This window comes from Antechinus flavipes, chromosome 1 (genome assembly GCF_016432865.1).
Source record: "Antechinus flavipes isolate AdamAnt ecotype Samford, QLD, Australia chromosome 1, AdamAnt_v2, whole genome shotgun sequence".
Classification (NCBI taxonomy): domain Eukaryota; kingdom Metazoa; phylum Chordata; class Mammalia; order Dasyuromorphia; family Dasyuridae; genus Antechinus; species Antechinus flavipes.
Window position 1 is genome coordinate 689,718,147 of NC_067398.1, and position 18,804 is coordinate 689,736,950.

Here is an 18,804-nt window from a genome sequence, read left to right on the forward strand (position 1 = left end):
CATGCAAGTTGATCATTTCTTTTTAATAACTGTAAAGAGTTTGGTCTAATGGATGTGCTAAACTCCCAAAAGCAAGTGGTAAGAAAGATTAGTCTTGTTTTGCATGGCCCTAGAGAACAGAACTGGAAGCAATAGATGGGAGCTACATAATGGATGGTTTCAGTTTGATGTCAAGAAAAAATTCCTGACAATTAGAACTGTTTACAATGACTCAATGGCTATAGTACCAGGCCTGAAGTCCGGAAGATCCATCTTTGTGAGTGGCCTTAGACACTTACTAGCTATGTGACCCTATGCAAATCACTTAACTCTAATTTATAACATGAACTGGAGAGGAAAATAGCAAACTGCCAAGAAACCCAAATGGGGTCATAGAGAGTTGTACATGACTGAAAGCAACTGAACAAGTAGAATGGGATGCCTTGAGAAATCCTAAGTTTTTTTTTTTTTCCTCATTGAAGGTCTTTAAGCAAATAGATGACCACTTATCAATTATATTTTGGGATATTAAGTGACTCCAAGTTCCCTTCCAAATCTGATTTTATAGAATCATAGTTTTTATGACATGTCAAAATGAAGATTTCTTGAAACCATGAAAGCTTTGAGTTTTGGTGTAGAGTTAATCAACTGGAAGACCAAGCCAAGAAGGCACAAACAAAGCCAAGTGGGGATTGGGGCATCTCTAAGGGGAGCCTGTTTTGCTCCTTGCCATAATATTATCCATGAAACAATCACACTGTGTATTAGCATGATCTTATGTATAAGGCCCTGGCTGTTAGCCAACAAAGTCTTTAAAAATCTCATTGTTATTAAGGAAAGTCATTTTAGCTGAAACATGAATTATATGGTTCACTGGGTTTTAGTAAACAAGCTTGTTCCAAACTAGAAAAGTCATTTCTAAAAACAATTAGCAATGAATTAAATTTAGCAGTAGGAGAGAGACCCAGTACTTGGGACAGGGGATATTTGTAACCAGAGCAGCCAAAGGAGACTCAGGATGGCATGAACAAATAAGAACTATAGCCCAAAGACAGATCTCCTAGTTGGTTATAAGAGGAGGTAAATTATTACAAGAAAAAAAAACAACTTTCAGAAGTTTTGAGATTATTTTGATTCATTTTAAAATTTTAATGGCTTTAAAATCTAATTGATAGCCAAGCCATAACTACAGATTCTTATTCTTGGTTCAGAATTGGAGGGGGCAGGTATGTGACACAAAAACAGAAGTAGCAGGCCTGTAGTCAGGAAGATAGGAGTTCAAATCTCGTCTCAGACATTTACTAGCTATGTAACACTGGGGAAGTCACTTAACCCTGGTTGCCTCAGTTTCCACATATATAAAAAATACTGGAAAAAGAAATGGTGAACCATTCCAGTATCTTTGCCAAAAAAAAATCTCAAAATGGGGTCACAGAGTCAAACATGACTGAAATGACTAATCTCAACAATATTGGGAAGGGAAGAATCCTTCCTCACAAGACAAGGTTTCTGTTGTAGTGCTCACATGATTCACAAATTTCTCTAGACTATGGAAGGAATTTCAAGTCAATTAATCCAGACCATCCCTTGTTTTCCAGAGAAGGAAATAAAAGATTCAGGTGAAGTTCTTTACCTAGGATCACACACAGCAAACGTAGGAAGCAGAATTTGAATACAGGTCATCTTCATTATAAATAAGGGATTTGCTGGATTTAGCTTATATTGAGTCAATTATTAAGTTATTTATATCTCAAACTTTGACAAGCAAGAAAATTCAGGCTTATTTTTTTCAATTATTTGGAATTCAGAAAATAATGGAGCAAATATTAATAATACAAGTTAAACTTCAAACTGCATTGCACATAAATTTTTATTCTAGAAAAATCAATTGTTGAACATATATATATATATATATATATGCTAGCACATCATACCTTAAACCCAGCAAGAGACTTGGAGAGAAATTCAGCCTAAAGTACTAAGAGTTTTTTATGGGTATGGGGCAAAGGAAACATAGATAAGGATGAAGAATAGATACAAGCAAAAAAGGCTACATACCCCAGGAATATGCTGTCAGTGCCATAAAAATTTCCAGCTCCAGGAAAAGCCCAATAATCCTACCTAGTTACAATTCTATTGTCCTAGGTTCCTGTAGGCTCTCTGCACATGTAATGCAATTCCTCCCCATCTTCCCATTGCAGATTAAATATATATATATTCTCTGTATAAGATATATTCAAAATATCAGGATATATAGGTTTTCAGGAAGAACTAGAATATCTGATGTGAGGATTTGCTGACCCCTTTTCAGGATTGCTCATCCATCTTTGTTGTTCACCTGTGTCATTCTTACCTGTGGCTCCAAGAAGCTATGGAATGCCCAGGAGCCACATCTAGGTAAAATTGTTTCTGCAGACAAGCTAAACCAAGCCAAGGGTAACCAAAAGGCTTCAAACCCATTAATGAGGTAAGGGGACATCTACCCAAAGCATGAGAAGACTTCTCCTGGTAGAATGAGAGGAGGAAAACAATTTGTTCCAAAGGTTACGAAAGTGCTGTGGAAAGCTCCGAGCTTGATAGATATCAAAGACCACGAGGTCATCACTGTATCCTGGACCAATTGCAGTTGTCCTGAATTTTATTTTGCCCCTGTGCTTGGATGACTCTGGAAGCAAGAATGAGATCAATAACTTTGTGCAACTCAGACTCACTTAAATCCAATTCATGCAGGAGTCAAGAACACCCTATGATGTCTTTGGTCCTCTTCAAAAAGAAAGGACAAACAACAACGACCCAACATATTAGAAACCTTTTGTTCTTTTAATTAATGAATTTTTGGCTGCTAATGTAGCATTCAGACAGGCTGCTCTCTGTTTCTAACTTGTTTTCCTTGCTTGAATGGCTAGACATGCACCAACATGGGGAGTTCAACTTCAAAACTTCAAACAATGGAGAGAAAGGACAGGAAACATTTCAGAAACTATAATTCTATAGGGAAAATCAATTCCAGGGATATAAAATGGAAATGCTTCAAGAATGAAATGCGTGATGGAGAAATAATTTCAATTAGGTAGAAACATGCAAGTTGTCTGAAGAGGGATACATAGGGATCTCCCCAACCAGTCATAGTAAACTATCCTAGTAAACTAGGATTTATGAAGTATTTATTATATAGTATACAATGTTCTGATCCTTCAGGATACTCAAAAAAAGATCTTTGAGGGGAAGATATATACAAAATATGGAAATATGGATGGATAATAGAGAATGAAGAAATGAACATAGCATGATTTCTAGAGTTCAGGAGTTATAAACTATAAAAGCTCTAAAAGCCTATTAAAATCTATACCAATATGGTAGCCCCTATGAATGTAGATGTGGCAAGAGGCTACTTAAGAAGAAGAGATCTAGTTCAGCAAGAAATGGAGCAAGTCAAAGGTCTTTAGGGATCAGCAGTGGAATCAGGCTTTTGAATGGTTTCTGCACTTCCAGACTGGGTAAAAAAGAACTGTTTAGTTTTTTAAAAAAGGCAGGGAGGGAAGTGTCAAAGGTCAGAAAAAGATGAAAGTGGTGAGGGAAGGGAATATTAAGTCAAAAATAATGGTTTTATGTTGTATGTTTTTTTTTCAGCTATTGGGGAAATGAGGATGATCAAAGAAGGGCTAGAAAGACTGCTTAGAGTAAATGGGATAATAACAATAGAGAAAGGGCAGGGTTGTTCACCTCTAATTTTGTTTGTTTTTTCTGTAAAGGAAATTGACCTTGACATTGAAAATGACAGAAATAAAATGACTAATAGAGAATTAATGCTTAGCATAAGTGAGGAAGCATAAAGAATGCATTTAATAGTCCTTGATGAAGGAAGCAGAATAGTACAGCGTAAAAAAAAAAAAAAAGCCCTGCCTTTGGAATTTAGAGGACCTGTGTTCAATTTCCACTGCCAGTGATTATTATCTGTGTGTGTATCCTTGACAAATCATTTAACTTCTTAGAGTCCAGTTTTCACAGCTGTAAAATAAGGTGGTCATACTAGGTACCCTCTGTGCTCCAGATCTATAATCCTAGGAAATTCAAGTCATCCATCCCAAAAGAACTGGCAGCTGTAGCTATAAAGGTATTGTGGGTGATATTTTGGATCAAGGAAAATGGGAAAAGTAATATGAGACTTCAGAAGGGGAAACATGCCGATTTTCCAAAAAAAGGAACAAGAATAGAATCTAAAAAATATAGGCCATTGAATTTGACTGCTATTTCTGGTAAAATACAATAACAGATCATTAAAGGGTGGGCCGGTGAAATTTTGAAAAGAGAGCAATGATTACAAAGAGCCAGTATGAATTTATCAAAGTCAGGTCATGCCAGACTACTCTTAATTCCTTTTGTAACAAGAAAAATGAACTGGTGGGTCAAGAGAATGCCATAAATATAGTTTACTTAGATTTTAGCAAACACTGAACAAAGATTTTTATTCTATTTTTATGAAAAAGCTGTGGTGGTATAGACTAGTTAGCAGTGCAAGTATATGAATTCGGACTATTTGATGAACCAAATTCAGAGTATGGAGTGGTATGATGTCAATATGGCAGGAAGTTTTCAATTCAATATCAGTAAGATTTGTGGTTGGCCCTAGGCTGTTTAATATTTTTATCAACAACTTAGATAAAAATATAGAAGATGTACTCATCAAATTTTTTAGAGGACACTAATCTGAGGAAGAGAGTGTTAACAGACTAGATGAGAGAGTCAAAATCCAAAATTGGCTAGAGAAGCAAAAGTATTCTGCTGAATCTATTAAACTAAAGTTTAACATGGCTAACTATAAAGTCCAACACTGGTTTCAAAAATCAATTTCACAACTAAAAGAGAAAAGAGGCATAGGAAGAAGTAAATTTGAAAAAAGATCTGGGGCTCTTAATGGACAGCAAAGATTCAATAGTGTGATGGACAACCAAGAACCAATGCAGTCTGAAAGAATTACTTACAAGAATAATCAATCAACTGGAATTTTTAAAATACCTACTATGTTCCCAGTATTGGGCATAGAACCTGGGATACAAAAAAAAAAAAAAAAAAGAGGGGAAATGTGAAAGTGTTAGTCCCTCTGTCCTCTCCTTGGATCACATAATAATGCTGTGTTCAGTTTTGGGAACTTTGGTTTAAGGAGGACATTGATAAAGTGAAAATTAAAGGAGAAAATCAAGATAGTAAGATAGTAAAGATCTTTGACTGCAGATCAAATAAGGATCACTTGAAGACTGGGCATTGGTTAGCCTGGAGAAGATAAGACTCAGAGGAGACATGATAGAAGAAGACAGAGGGAAGTAAATAAGTATTTACTGAATGTCTACCATGTAGCAAACGTTTTATAATTATTATCTTATGTCTTGTCATGTGGAAATCAAGTCAACAAACATTTATTAAGCACCTGGTATGTTCCAGGCAATATGTTAAGCTTAAGGGATGCAAAGAAAGACAAAAAACATCTCCTTTTCCCCCCAAGTAGCTTATAGATTAATGGAGGATTCTGGAAGCTAGCCATCCCTGATTTGCTTAAAATAGCTGAATCAACAAAATTTGAATTTTTAGATACATTACGCACAGGGACATAATAATTAATAACCACCATTTATATGGAGCTTTAAAATTTGCAAAGTGCTTTATAAATATTATATCATTTGATCCTCACAACAGCTTTAGAAGTTAGGTGCTATTATTATCCCCATTTAAGAGTATAGGAAACTAAAGCATAGGTCAAATGACTCACCCAAGATCACACAGCTAGTAATTGTCTGAGATCAGATTTGAATTTGGGCATTTCTTATTCTACATTTAGTGGTCTACTTATTATGCTCTCTAGCTGCTTATAATATCTGGTATAATGGAAAAGGGTTTTAGTCATAGATTTAAAGCCACAAATTACCTTAGAGGCTATTATCCCATTCCCTTCACTTCAATAATGAGGAAGCTGAGATCTATAATGTTTAAATGAATGTCCCAAAGTAAATGGCATGGAGATAGATATCCACATCTCTATAAAAGCAATAAATAACAATAATAAAACAACAACATAGTCATGAATTTGTATCCATTATGAAACCAGCATTGGAATAGCCTCATATATACATAGTATTCTGCTCTCCAATCTCCAAGGCCAAATATTGCCTTCCAAATTATCATCTTCTAATCTATCATTTTGATCATGTTATTTCTCAAGCTCAAAAAACCCTAAACTTTTAGTATTTCCCCACTTTCTACCAAATATTGTATAAACCTATAAGACCATCCATTCAATCAATAAACATTTATTAAGTGCCTAATGTGTACCAGGTACTGTTCTAAGTGCTGGAAACACAAAAAGAGACATAATGCAATCCTTGCCGTCAAGAAACTTAAATCTAGTGGAAAGACAATATGACAACAAATATATATAAGGCAAATTATATAGAAGATAATTAGGAAATAGCTAAAAGAATGCGGCTGGTTCCAGGCTACCTTTCCAATGTGTATATACTACTCTCTTCTGACATAATCTCTTTGTCATCCATACTCTCTCTGCTTCCTACTCTTGGTCAATCCTCTTCTATCTTTATGCCTTTTCCTACATGGACTCTCCATGCCTGGAATATCCTCCCCAACTTCTACCCTGATATTCTCCTATATTGGATACCTTATCTTATTTGAAGAACCAATCAATCAGCAATTATTTATTAAGCACCCATTATGTTTCAGGCACAAAGACAATAATGAAATTTTTTATTTTCCTAAAGAGTTGATGTTCTATCCACTCTAAATTGACATCTTATTAACTCTAACATCTCTATCAACTCAACTGGAGATATTACTCATTTCAAGAACTTTTCTTTGATATCTTTCCTCTGATTTCTCTCTAGATAAAAATGACTTCTCCCCCTCTTCAAATGATTCACCTGCCTGTTCTCTATTCCTATCATGTCTTCTCTTTTTCTAGAGTTATTTGAGGACTTTTCTTTTCCCCTCTCCCAACCCTATTCCATTAGAATATTGAAACCAAGGTCTAGATCATATCTAGTTGGATAACCCTTGGGCTTGGTAGTGCATTATATACAATAGGCTCTTATTAGCTATTCCATGAAAGAGATAATAAATCATCTCCTCATCTTTGAACTTCAAAATATTAACAGCCCTAATAATGATAATGATAATAATTATTATTAGCAATTAACTCAAATGTTACACAATTATTTTCATCTTTGCATCATAAATCTAGAACTGAAAGGGAGTATAGAAGCCACCTAGTACAACTCCCTCATTTTACAAATGAGAAAATTGAGATTGAGAAGAGATTTTTATAACAATAATGATAATGATAATAGTGATAATTATATCACTTCTAGTTTTCAAAAAGCTTTACAAATATATCATGTTATCATCACAATGATCCTTAGAGATAGGTGCCATTATTATTACCATTTTACAGAAGAGGAAACTGATGCAAATAGAAAGTAAGAAACTGCTCAGGTCACATAGCTGGTATCTGAACCAAGATTTACATTCTGCTCTTCCTAACTCCAAGACTTGTGTTCTATCCAACTTATCACTTGACTACCACTTAGCTAGTGATTTGTTCAAAATCACATGGGCAGCAAAAAGCAGAAATGGAATTTATATCAGGGTTAGGAGAGGTGCCATGGTTCTCTGAGACCAAATCCAGTATCCTTTCCATTTTATTCTGTCATTGTTGTATTTAACTTATTTATTTGTGTCTGACTCTTCATGACTTTGAATGGCTTTTTTTTTTTTTGCCAAAGATGCTGGAAGTGGGTGTCATTTTCTTTTCCACTGGATTAAGGCAAGCAATGTGCCCAGAATCATATAGCTAATAAGTGTCAGAGGCCAGATTTGAACTCAGATAATCCTGACTTCCAATCTAGTCCTTTATTCACTGAGCCACCTAGCTGCCTCCCTACTTCTCTATATTGTGTCCTTATCTAAATAAGATCTTGACCTCTTTTTGTTGATGGACAGAGAAGATACATCTTTGTAATATAAAGATTCTTGAACTAAGTATCAAGACCCAGACCCGATGCTGTCTTGCTGTCTAAACTTGAACAAGGCCCAAGTTCCCAATCTGTAAAATGAAGGAATTGGGCCTTAAGAATTCTACAATCCATTGCAGCCTTACCATGCTATAATTCTATAAGGGAAGTAATATGGTGTCATGAAAAGAGTACTGGAGTTAAAGTAAAACTTTTTATTCCTCATCTATGCAATGATGAAGCTTGATAAGGCAGCTTCTGAGGATATAGCACAGAGAACAAGCATTGGATTTGAAATGACAAAACCTGGGTTCAAATTCTATTATGTATCACTGTTGTGACCTTGAGGAAATCAGTTATGCTTTCTTCCTCGTGTTTCTCATCTATAAAATGAGAGGGCTGATTTAATTCTATAATCTTCCAAGACTTCTAAGTAATATGGTGTCATGAAAAGAGTACTGGAGTTAAAGTAAAACTTTTTATTCCTCATCTATGCAATGATGAAGCTATGGGTACGGGGAGCAGGATAAGATCATGCAGATAGGAGTCTAAGATTTGGGTGAGAATAATTGTCAGAAACGGGGAAAAGAAGCCACTTTTCACTAGCTTTCCAAAATAGCAGGTAAAAATCAATACCCTTCCATTCCACAGACCCTGAATTCTCATTTCATTCTGTCCTAAGGCAGGGAGAAGGGAGAAATTGTGACCTGGCCTAAATATGTCTTTGTCAGAGAGATTAAATAAAATCTAGAGTTAACAGCTATAAAGCTCCCAGCATCATTCCTGCCATTCACAGGGGTCTTTTACAAAGTATGTTTCAGATCAAGAAAGACTGTAGCTCTGGGAAGGGTAATACAGAGAGGCTAACAAGCTAGGTGCTTCAGTGTGAAAGCAGCCCAGGTTCAGGGATACATTCATAGGACACAAAGAGAAATTGGTCCTGATCCCCTGTGTCAGTTCAGACAGTGGGCGCAACTGGTGAGGTCTTCAAATTAGCAACATCCAACATCACTAAAAGAGCAGTTTCTAAGCTGAAAAGAAGGAAAGAAAAATAGAAAGGAAATACACTCTATCTCTCAGCTCTGGTTATCTCCTCTGTATGTTTCCCCACACATACCTCCCCCTCTTGTCTTTCTTGGCTCCCTTTCAGTCTTAACTAGAAATTTATTTTCTAAGGAAACCTTTTTCAAACCCCTCTTAATTATAGTCCCTTCCCTCTTTTTTATTTTATTTTATTAAAGCTTTTTATTTACAAAACATATGCATGGCCTATGCCACTCAACACTGACCCTTGCAAAATCTTCTGTTCCTAATTTTTCCCTCCTTTCCCCTAACCCCTCCTCTAGATGGCAGGTAATCCAATACATGTTAAATATGTTAAAAAAATATGTTAAATCCAATATATATATATACATATTTATACAGTTATCTTGCTGCACAAGAAAAATCGGATCTAGAAAGAAAAAAAAACTGAGAAGGAAAACAAAATGCAAGCAAACATCAACAGAAAGTGTGAAAATGCTATGTTGTGGTCCACACTCAGTTCCCACAGGTCTCTCTCTGGGTATATGTGGCTTTCTTCATCACTGAACAATTGGAACTGGTGCTATACCTAAGTTTGACTTTGACTGCAGACACTACCTAGTTATTTGACCCTGGATATGATATTTAACTTCTCTCAGGCTATTTCTTCATCTATAAAAATGAGAATAATTACAGCACTCACCTGTATTATGGGATTAAGGACTGTATATAAAGGATACTATGTATAAAGGGGTATTGTGAGAAACACACACACACACACACACAACACACACACACACACACACACATATATATATACATATAGTATTATTTTTTTATTTGTAAAGCATCAGTAAATGCAATTATTATTATCATTTTGATGTGTATCGTTTTAGATAGAATGAAAAAGAAAAATGTTCACAGAACCCCTAGCCATCTAATGCAACCAAAGGAATCTAAACAACAGTCACCTAAGCTCTGTTTTCAATCATTTTCAATCTTGTTTGACTCTCTATGACCCCATTTGAGGTTTTCTTGTCAAAGATACTGCACTGGTTTCCCAAAAAGCTCATTTTATCTCTACTTGAAGATCTCCAAAGAACAAGAAGCCACAATCTTTCCAGGCAACTCACTTTTCTTTTGGACAAAGATAATTACTGGGAAGAGGAATTAGGGAATATTAGGGAATTAGTCTCAGTTATTCATAGTTTTGTCCATCAGAACCAAATAAAATATGTCTTTATATGAAGGTCCTTCAAATATTTTAGCACACTTTCTGACTTTTATCCTGGCTAAATATCTCCAGTTCCTTCAACCAGCTTCCACACTGATGGTAATTTCCTCAATTTGAAAAGACTACAAGTCAAGACTAAAGTGGAGGGAGAGTTGTTGCTTGATTTTTTTTCTTTGCAGATGATTGTATACTCAATGCAGCTTCTGAAGCTGAGATGCAACAAAGTATGGGTCAATTCCCTGCTACTCATGCTAATTTTGGCCTAACAAATGATATAAACTCAAGGCCCTTTGCCAATTTTGTGCCCTCCTCTGCAGACTCTCTGTTTGTTCTGCTGGGCCCTAAAGGGAAAACTAGAAATAATAATAAGAAGTAACTTAAAGTATAATTTAGAAGTTCAACTAAGACTGTGAATAATGTGGTTACGTAAACTCAGCAATACAGAGATCCAAGACAATTCTGAGGACTTTGAAAAATGGCAGTCACCTCCAAGGAAAGAGCTAAAGGAATCTTAATGCATATTGAAGCATACTATTGCTTACTTTCTTTATTTTCTTCATGGTCTTTTTTGGGGAGTTGTATTTTCTTTCATAACATAACTAATATGGAAATATGTTTTGCATGATTATATACATATGACCTATATTAAATTGGTTGCTTTCTCAATGACAGGGGAGGGAAGGAAGAAAGAAAATTTGGAACTCAAAAAAAATTTTAAGGATGCTAAAAATTGTTTCACATATAATTAAAATGTTTTTAAAGATGTTCAAGTAAGAAAAAACTTATTGATAATTAATTATAGGTATCTAAAAGGATATTGGGCTGCCTGGAGACAGTGAATACCATAACAGTAGAATATTTTTATCAAAGGCTGGATGGCCACTTGTTCAGAGTTTATACAAGAAAATATTTTTATTCATGTTCAAGTTAGACTAGATGTCATCTTAGGTAACTTCCAACTCTCAGAAACTCTGTGATTTTATATGTGTATAAATGAATTTTGGGACCTGTCGAGGATAAGGATTATTTAAAGAATTGGAATTGTTCTCTAGTCATGGTGACTGAACAATCTACTCTAGGGTCTTCTAGAGAATGAGCTAGATAATATACTCTTACTAGGTCCTCTAGAGTCCTAGTTGGTAACATTGTGTTTATAGGAATTGTTTATCAGAGTTCTTAAATCTTTCAAAGTATTTGGTTTTTATAGTATTGATTGTTTTCCTAGTTCTGAGCACTTTCCTCTGCCTTAGTTCATGTAAGTCTTCCCCATTTTCTCTGAAACCATTCTTTTTATTGTTTGGTCATATCCAACTCTTCATGATCCTGTTTGGGGTTTTCTTGGCAAAGGTCATTTAACATTTCCTTTTTCAGCTCATTTTATAGGTGAGGAAACTGCAGCAAGTAGGATTAAGTGACTTGCCCAGAATCACACAACTAGTAAGTGTCTGAAGCCAGATTTCAACTCAAGATAATTGTTTCTGAATTAGTATGGTAGAAACTAGGCATGGACCCACACTTAACACCATATACCAAGATAAGATCAAAATGGGTCCATGATTTAGGCATAAAGAATGAGACTATAAATAAATGAGAAGAACATAGGATAGTTTACCTCTCAGACTTGTGGAGGAGGAAGAAATTTGTGACCAAAGATGAACTAGAGATCATTATTGATCACAAAATAGAAATTTTGATTATATCAAATTAAAAAGCCTTTGTACAAACAGAACGAATGCAAACAAGATTAGAAGGGAAGCAACAAACTGGGAAAACATCTTCACAGTTAAAGGTTCTGATAAAGGCCTCATTTCCAAAATATATAGAGAACTGACTCAAATTTATAAGAAATCAAGCCATTCTCCAATTGATAAATAGTCAAAGGATATGAATAGACAATTTTTAGATGATGAAATTGAAACTATTACCACTCATATGAAAGAGTGTTCCAAATCATTATTGATCAGAGAAATGCAAATTAAGACAACTCTGAGATACCACTACACACCTGTCAGATTGGCTAAGATGACAGGAAAAAATAATGATGAATGTTGGAGGGGATGAGGGAAAACTGGGACACTGGTGCATTGTTGGTGGAGTTGTGAACGAATCTAACCATTCTGGAGAGCAATCTGGAATTGTGCTCAAAAAGTTATCAAACTGTGCATACCCTTTGATCCAGCAATGCTACTACTGGGCTTATACCCCAAAGAGATACTAAAGAAGGGAAAGGGACCTGTATGTGCCAAAATGTTTGTAGCAGCCCTGTCTGTAGTGGCTAGAAACTGGAAAATGAATGGATGCCCATCAATTGGAGAATGGCTGGGTAAATTGTGGTATATGAATGTTATGGAATGTTATTGTTCTGTAAGGAATGACCAGCAGAATGAATACAGAGAAGCTTGGAGAGACTTACATGAATTGATGTTAAGTGAAATGAGCAGAACCAGGAGATCATTATATACTTTAATGATACTGTATGAGGATGTATTCTGATGGAAGTGGATTTCTTCGACAAAGAGAAGATCTAACTCAGTTAACTTCAATTGATCAATGATGGACAGAAGCAGCTATACTCAAAGAAAGAACACTGGGAAATGAATGTAAACTTTTTGCATTTTTGTTTTTCTTCCTGGGTTATTTTTACTTTCTGAATCCCATTTTTTCTGTGCAACAAGAGAACTGTTCAGTTCTGAGCAGTGACATATTTAACATGTATAGGACTGCTAGCCATCTGGGGGAGAGGTTGGAGGGAGGGAAGAGAAAAGTCGGAACAGAAGTGAGTGCAAGGGATAACCTTATAAAAAATTACCCAGGCATGGGTTCTGTCAATAAAAAGTTATAATTATTTTAAAAAAAAGATAATTGTTCTTCACTCCACATACTTAGGTACTGCACTACTTGGCTACTCCTCTGACAGCATCCCCTTTGTTATTTCTCATGCCACAATAATATTCTATTGCATTCATGTAATATAATTAGTATCTCCTGACAAAGAAGTGATGGAATGAATATATAAAATGAAACATATCTTTTTAACATAGCTGATGTGGGGAAGTTTTTTGTTTTTGTTTTTTGCTTTGACTGCATATTTATTATAAGAATTTTATTTTTCTCCTTTTTTTCATTAGGAGGAAGGGAAATGGATGTGAGATAAAATAAATAAAAGCTTCAAAAAAAATTTAAATAACTAAAAGTAAAATAAACTCTTAACATGATGCAATAAAAGTCATTTATACGGACATAAGTAATCCAGAGAATTGAGCATAGAGTTGGGTATAGGTGCTGTAATAGATACTTTCCCTATCAAGTCATTTTTGTGGATTATAGCATCACACAAAAAGTTCAGGAGAGACAGCCCTTGCCCTTTAAAAGTTAACTTTGACTTACTCTTTGCTGTAATCATCCCTGACATTTATAGACTGTTTAGTTTTCCCAGTGTTTGTCACCTACATTTATCTCATGCGTTTCATTTATCTCATGTGAACTTCACAGCAATTTTATAAGATAGAAGAATCAACAGATCATGGATTTAGGACCAGAAGGGATCTTAAAAGGTCATTTAGTACAAGCCCCTTACTTGAAAAATGAAGAAATTGATGGCTGGAGAGTTACTAAAAGTCAGGAGGTAATGTGGTATAATGGAAAGATAAGTAGATTTGATAGTAGAAAAACCTATGTTCACATCTCATTTCTATGATCTTTGACAAATCCTCATGACTGACTGAAAGTATCAAAGAATATCAAAGAGCTTGATCAACAAAAGTTGTATACATACCTCTGTCCTACTCATGGAATTTCTCCTGACATTATCAGTCAGCAAACACTTTGTCAGCTGTTCCTTGGCCCTTTCTGAAGCCACACTGGTTTTCAGATAGATGATCATCGTCCAGCTAAAAGATTAGCCTATTTAAAGAGGGACTCTGGAAAGAATCTTTCTGACAATGACTAAGAGAGAGGATTTCCTCTGATTTTCACAGGACAACCTTTGTCATTTTTCTTTAGAGAGATGGACAATGGAAACATCCTTGAACTCCCAGGAGATAATTTCCTCTTGTCATATAGCCTGAAAGATTTCAGTCAGCTTTTGTATGAACAGTGGACCCCCTGTCTTATAAATCTTTGCTGGAATAGAATCAGCATCAGGTACTTTGTCACATGAGAGGATCCTAATGGCATTCAATACCTCTTCTTCAGTTGGAAGTTCAACTTGAAAAGGATTGACTTCAACCTGAGATATATAGTCAGTGGCTTCAGCATTGGTTGATGATAGTCTTTTCAGAAGACTATGGGAGTATTCAGTCCATCTTTCTCCAAGGACATGTTCTTATCACCGATCAATATGGCTCCATAAATGCTGAGCCTTCAGTCAATAAACATTTATTAAGTGCCTACTATGTGCCAGGCACTGTGCAAAGTTCTGGAAAGCCAATCAATCAATTATCATTGATTAAATATCTATCACAAATCAGGAACAATACTCAATTCTAGGAATATAAGCATAGCAAATAGAATAATCCCCAACTACTCTGAAGGAGAGAAAAGGAGAGGAGAGGAGAGGAAAGGAAAAAAGAGGAGAGGAGAGGACAGGACAGGACAGGACAGGAGACGAGAGGAGACGAGAGAGAAAGAAGAGAGAGGAGAGAGAGAAGAGAGAGAAAGACAGGCAGACAGACAGACACTGGGACTGAGAACGAGGCAGAGACTGAGACAAAAGACAAAAGAGATACAGGCAGAAGTACAGCAAGACAGAGAGAGAAAGAGACAGAGAGACAAAGACAAAGACAGAGACAGAGACAAAGAATAAAGATACATATATCCACATATGGATATGTGTATATTTGAGGAGAAGGAAAACCAAAGTCAGTCAGTAGATAGCAGGATAAGGATTTTGGGCAGTCCAGGGTTTCTGACTCACTTCAGAGTGCTTTATTTTATCCCCAAATTCCCTTTGTATCCTCAAAAAGAACAGAAGGTCATGCTAAAGAGTGAATTTAAAACATACAAAGACTACAGTGACATTGGGAAAGAATGGAAACCTTCCTTGCTAATCTGTATGCTGATTGGCCATTACCTTTGGAAGCCAATTTCTCCTTCCCACACCCTCCCCACTCCAGTTTGTTTCACCCACAAGGTCACCATGTTTGAGGAAATAAGAGGTACCATCTTTAAGGGAAAGATGACTGGGAGGCAAGTGTCCACTCAAAATCACACAAAATGAAATACTTGACACTAAATGTTGCTTATCAAGCTGCCTCAGGAAGGATTATGTTTCACATGATTATGTAAATATGAGTCAGATACATCCAAACCACAACCACCCATTTGGAAATGTGCCAGCGCTATAAACCTCAGGAACTGAATAATTGAGATCCATTCCCATGAATGAAAATAGAAACACACTCTTATAAGGCATTATGTATTATTATATAAAAGGAGAAGCATTTAAATCCACATTTTTACCCAATGGCAAAATCCTACTCCCAGACATCAGTGTCAGGGATACCCCTATATCTCATCCCTATCTCTTTTTGCCTTGTATAAGCTTATTTCTCATTTCAAAAATATATTCTAAGCACAAAATTATGCAATATGAGGATTGGAAGGAGCTTCATCAGCCATCTAACCCAACCCATACACCAAAGAGATTCCCATTATGATATAATACAAAAGCCATCATCCTGTCTTGGCTTGAAAATCTCCAAGGAAGGAAAACTCATCACTTCTTGAAGTAGTCTGTCCCACTCCACTAAATAAAGTAAAGGCCATCATTTTTAGAAGTCTAAATTCTATATAAGTTGTCCCTAAAATGTACTCCCTGTGAATCAGGGTAAAGACCATATATGTAGAGAGAAGGGGACAAATATGAGACATGAGCTAGAGAGAAAAGTGACCAAGTTATATTCTCTACATAACTGTCAAAACTGTTTTCCTTAATCATAATTTGGACTGACTCTGGATAGAGGAACAAATAAAGGACACAACCCTGACACTGATTACTAGAAATAGAAAAAATAAAGGGAGAAAACATATACATACATATCCTGGAGAAGAAAAGGCTTAGGAGGGAAAGTTAAAGGCAGCTAAATTGTATGCTAGACTTAGAGCCAGGGAGATCAGCGTTCAGATCTGGCTGTGTGACTGTGGGCAAGTCACTTAACTTCAGTCTGACTTAGTTTCCTTTTCTGTAAAATGAGGATCAAAATAGCATCTACCTCTTAGAGTTGATCTGAGAATATTTGTAAAGTATTTTCAAAAGCTATTATTATTATGACAGCTATTTTCATTCGTTTAAAAGGTCATGATGTGGAACAGGGAATAAACTTGTTCTGCTTGATGCCAGAAGGTAGATCTATCAGCAACAGGTAGAAATCTTAGTAAAGCATATTAAAGTTGATTTCAGGAAAAACTTTCTAATATTAAGGGCTAGCTAAAAGCAGAATGGATTGATGTTTGCTTACTCCTCACAAAAAGTCAAGAAATATTAGATAATCTCTTGTAGGGTATATTATAAATGGGAGTCTTTTTTTCAAATATAAATTAGACTTAATGAAATTGAATGTCCCTTTCAACTCTAGAATTGTGAGATTTTTATGAATTAGTGGAAGTATGGAATGTTTTTCAAATACTTAAGGAGCTATGCTATAGAAGATAGATTGGACCTGATCTTTTTGATCCTAGAAGACAAAATTAGAAGAATAAATTGAGTTTGAAGTAAATTCATCTCTGTAATTATAGCTATCTAAACCTGTAAAGTCCTACCCAAAGGAATACCCAATCTTGTTGGGGTGGCTCTAGGAAAGGATTCAAATTCACAGACTCAGAAATGTAGAGCTGGAAGGGAACTTATAGACCTTGGAGTCCAACTACCTTATTCAATAGATGGGGAAAATAAGGCACAAAGCAGGTTTGGGCTGGCTGAGGTGTATCTCATTTGATCAAGAGGTAGGGAGGGAAGAGATAGTTTTGGATTTTAACTGATTATTCTTGCTTGCTATATGTTTACTTCTATTTGGAGGGGTTGGTTTTGGGGTTTCTTTTTTTACCTCGTCTTCTAAATTTCAGCCCTGATCACCCTATTCTAGTTAGGGTTCTGGATACATTAAACAAAATGATGTGGGAGTAAGCAAGTATCTTTCCTTGTCTGGGCCTCTGTTGCCCCTTCTGGAAAGTGAGATTAGCCTAAATGGCCTCTTAGGAAGTAGCCTGACTTTTACTAATAGTATATTATATACTAGTATAGATAGATAAATAGATAGATAGATAATACATACTAATATATTACTACTAATAATAATACACTAATAAAAATACTGATCGCTTTTTTCAACATAAAAGAACACTGAAATCATCTTAATAGCCAATTTATCAGCCACATAGGAGAATTATTTTTCTTATGCTATGGTCATTTATGGCAGTTTTAGGGGTAAATTTTGTCTTTTCCTGTGGCAAACTCTGCAGAGGGCTGAAACTCTTGAGTTGTTGCACTGAGGTCGGTTCAAGCACTTAGGGCTAATCACTGATTGGACAATACTCTATGGGCATATCCTTGGAAAATGGTCCTTCCCACTATCCTGTGCTGGCTCAATGATTGGTATATACAGAGGATTGTAGGAGGGACTAGGGAGAGGAATAAAACGAGTCAGAGTCACTTTTTGTGGTAGACGAGGAAGAAGGCAGTGGGGGAGATTCTGCTTCTATCCTGTTCAATCCTGCGTCTAAAGACCAAGAATAAAGATAAGGACTTTTGCTTATCCTGACTCCAGCTGATTCTGGGGTGTCTGGGGTGCTAGCACAATTGTCACAAAACTCTCCTGGGTCAGCAGAGAACACAGGAAGAAAGATAACTAAGTATTTACATACGATAGGAAAAGTTTGAAATCTGTCCCCCTTGATTTAAACACTATTGTCTCTGACTGTCCAAGGAAAGTTTTCAGGATTCAAGGTAACATGTGCCTGACTCATCAAGCCCCTGAGTGTGGGATAAGATTGTAAACTCAATGAAAGTCAAGAGTGCAATATGCCAGCAGAGAAGACCTGTGTTATCTTCAACTGTATTAAGAGAGATATGATATGTCTTCTTATACTTTATACTCCATGTACATGCCATGTACTCTGTAAACTAATGATATTGTTCTTCTGCTTCTCACACAAGTCCATCTGTGAAAAGATAGAAGGAAAGATGGAAAGAAAAGACAATCCATCACTCAGCCCCAGGCTGAGGACCTTCCTATTGACTTTTAAGCCCTATTTATTTTTAATGTTCTTCTTTGTACATAGTTGTTGTCATGTTGTCTCTTCCATTGAACTAAGCGCTCCTTTCAAAGGGTTCTAGCCCACTGGACCCAGATGACTCTGGAGGAGAAAATGATGTTGATAACATTGCACAGCCCTCTCTCCCTCAAATCTAATTCACTTACATGTCATGGCATCACCTCCCTGTCATCATTCTGGCGAGCAATCTGGAATTATTCCCACAGGGCTATAAAACTATACATACCCTTTGACCCAATGGTGCCAACACGAGGTCTGTATCCCAAGGAAATCATAAAGGAG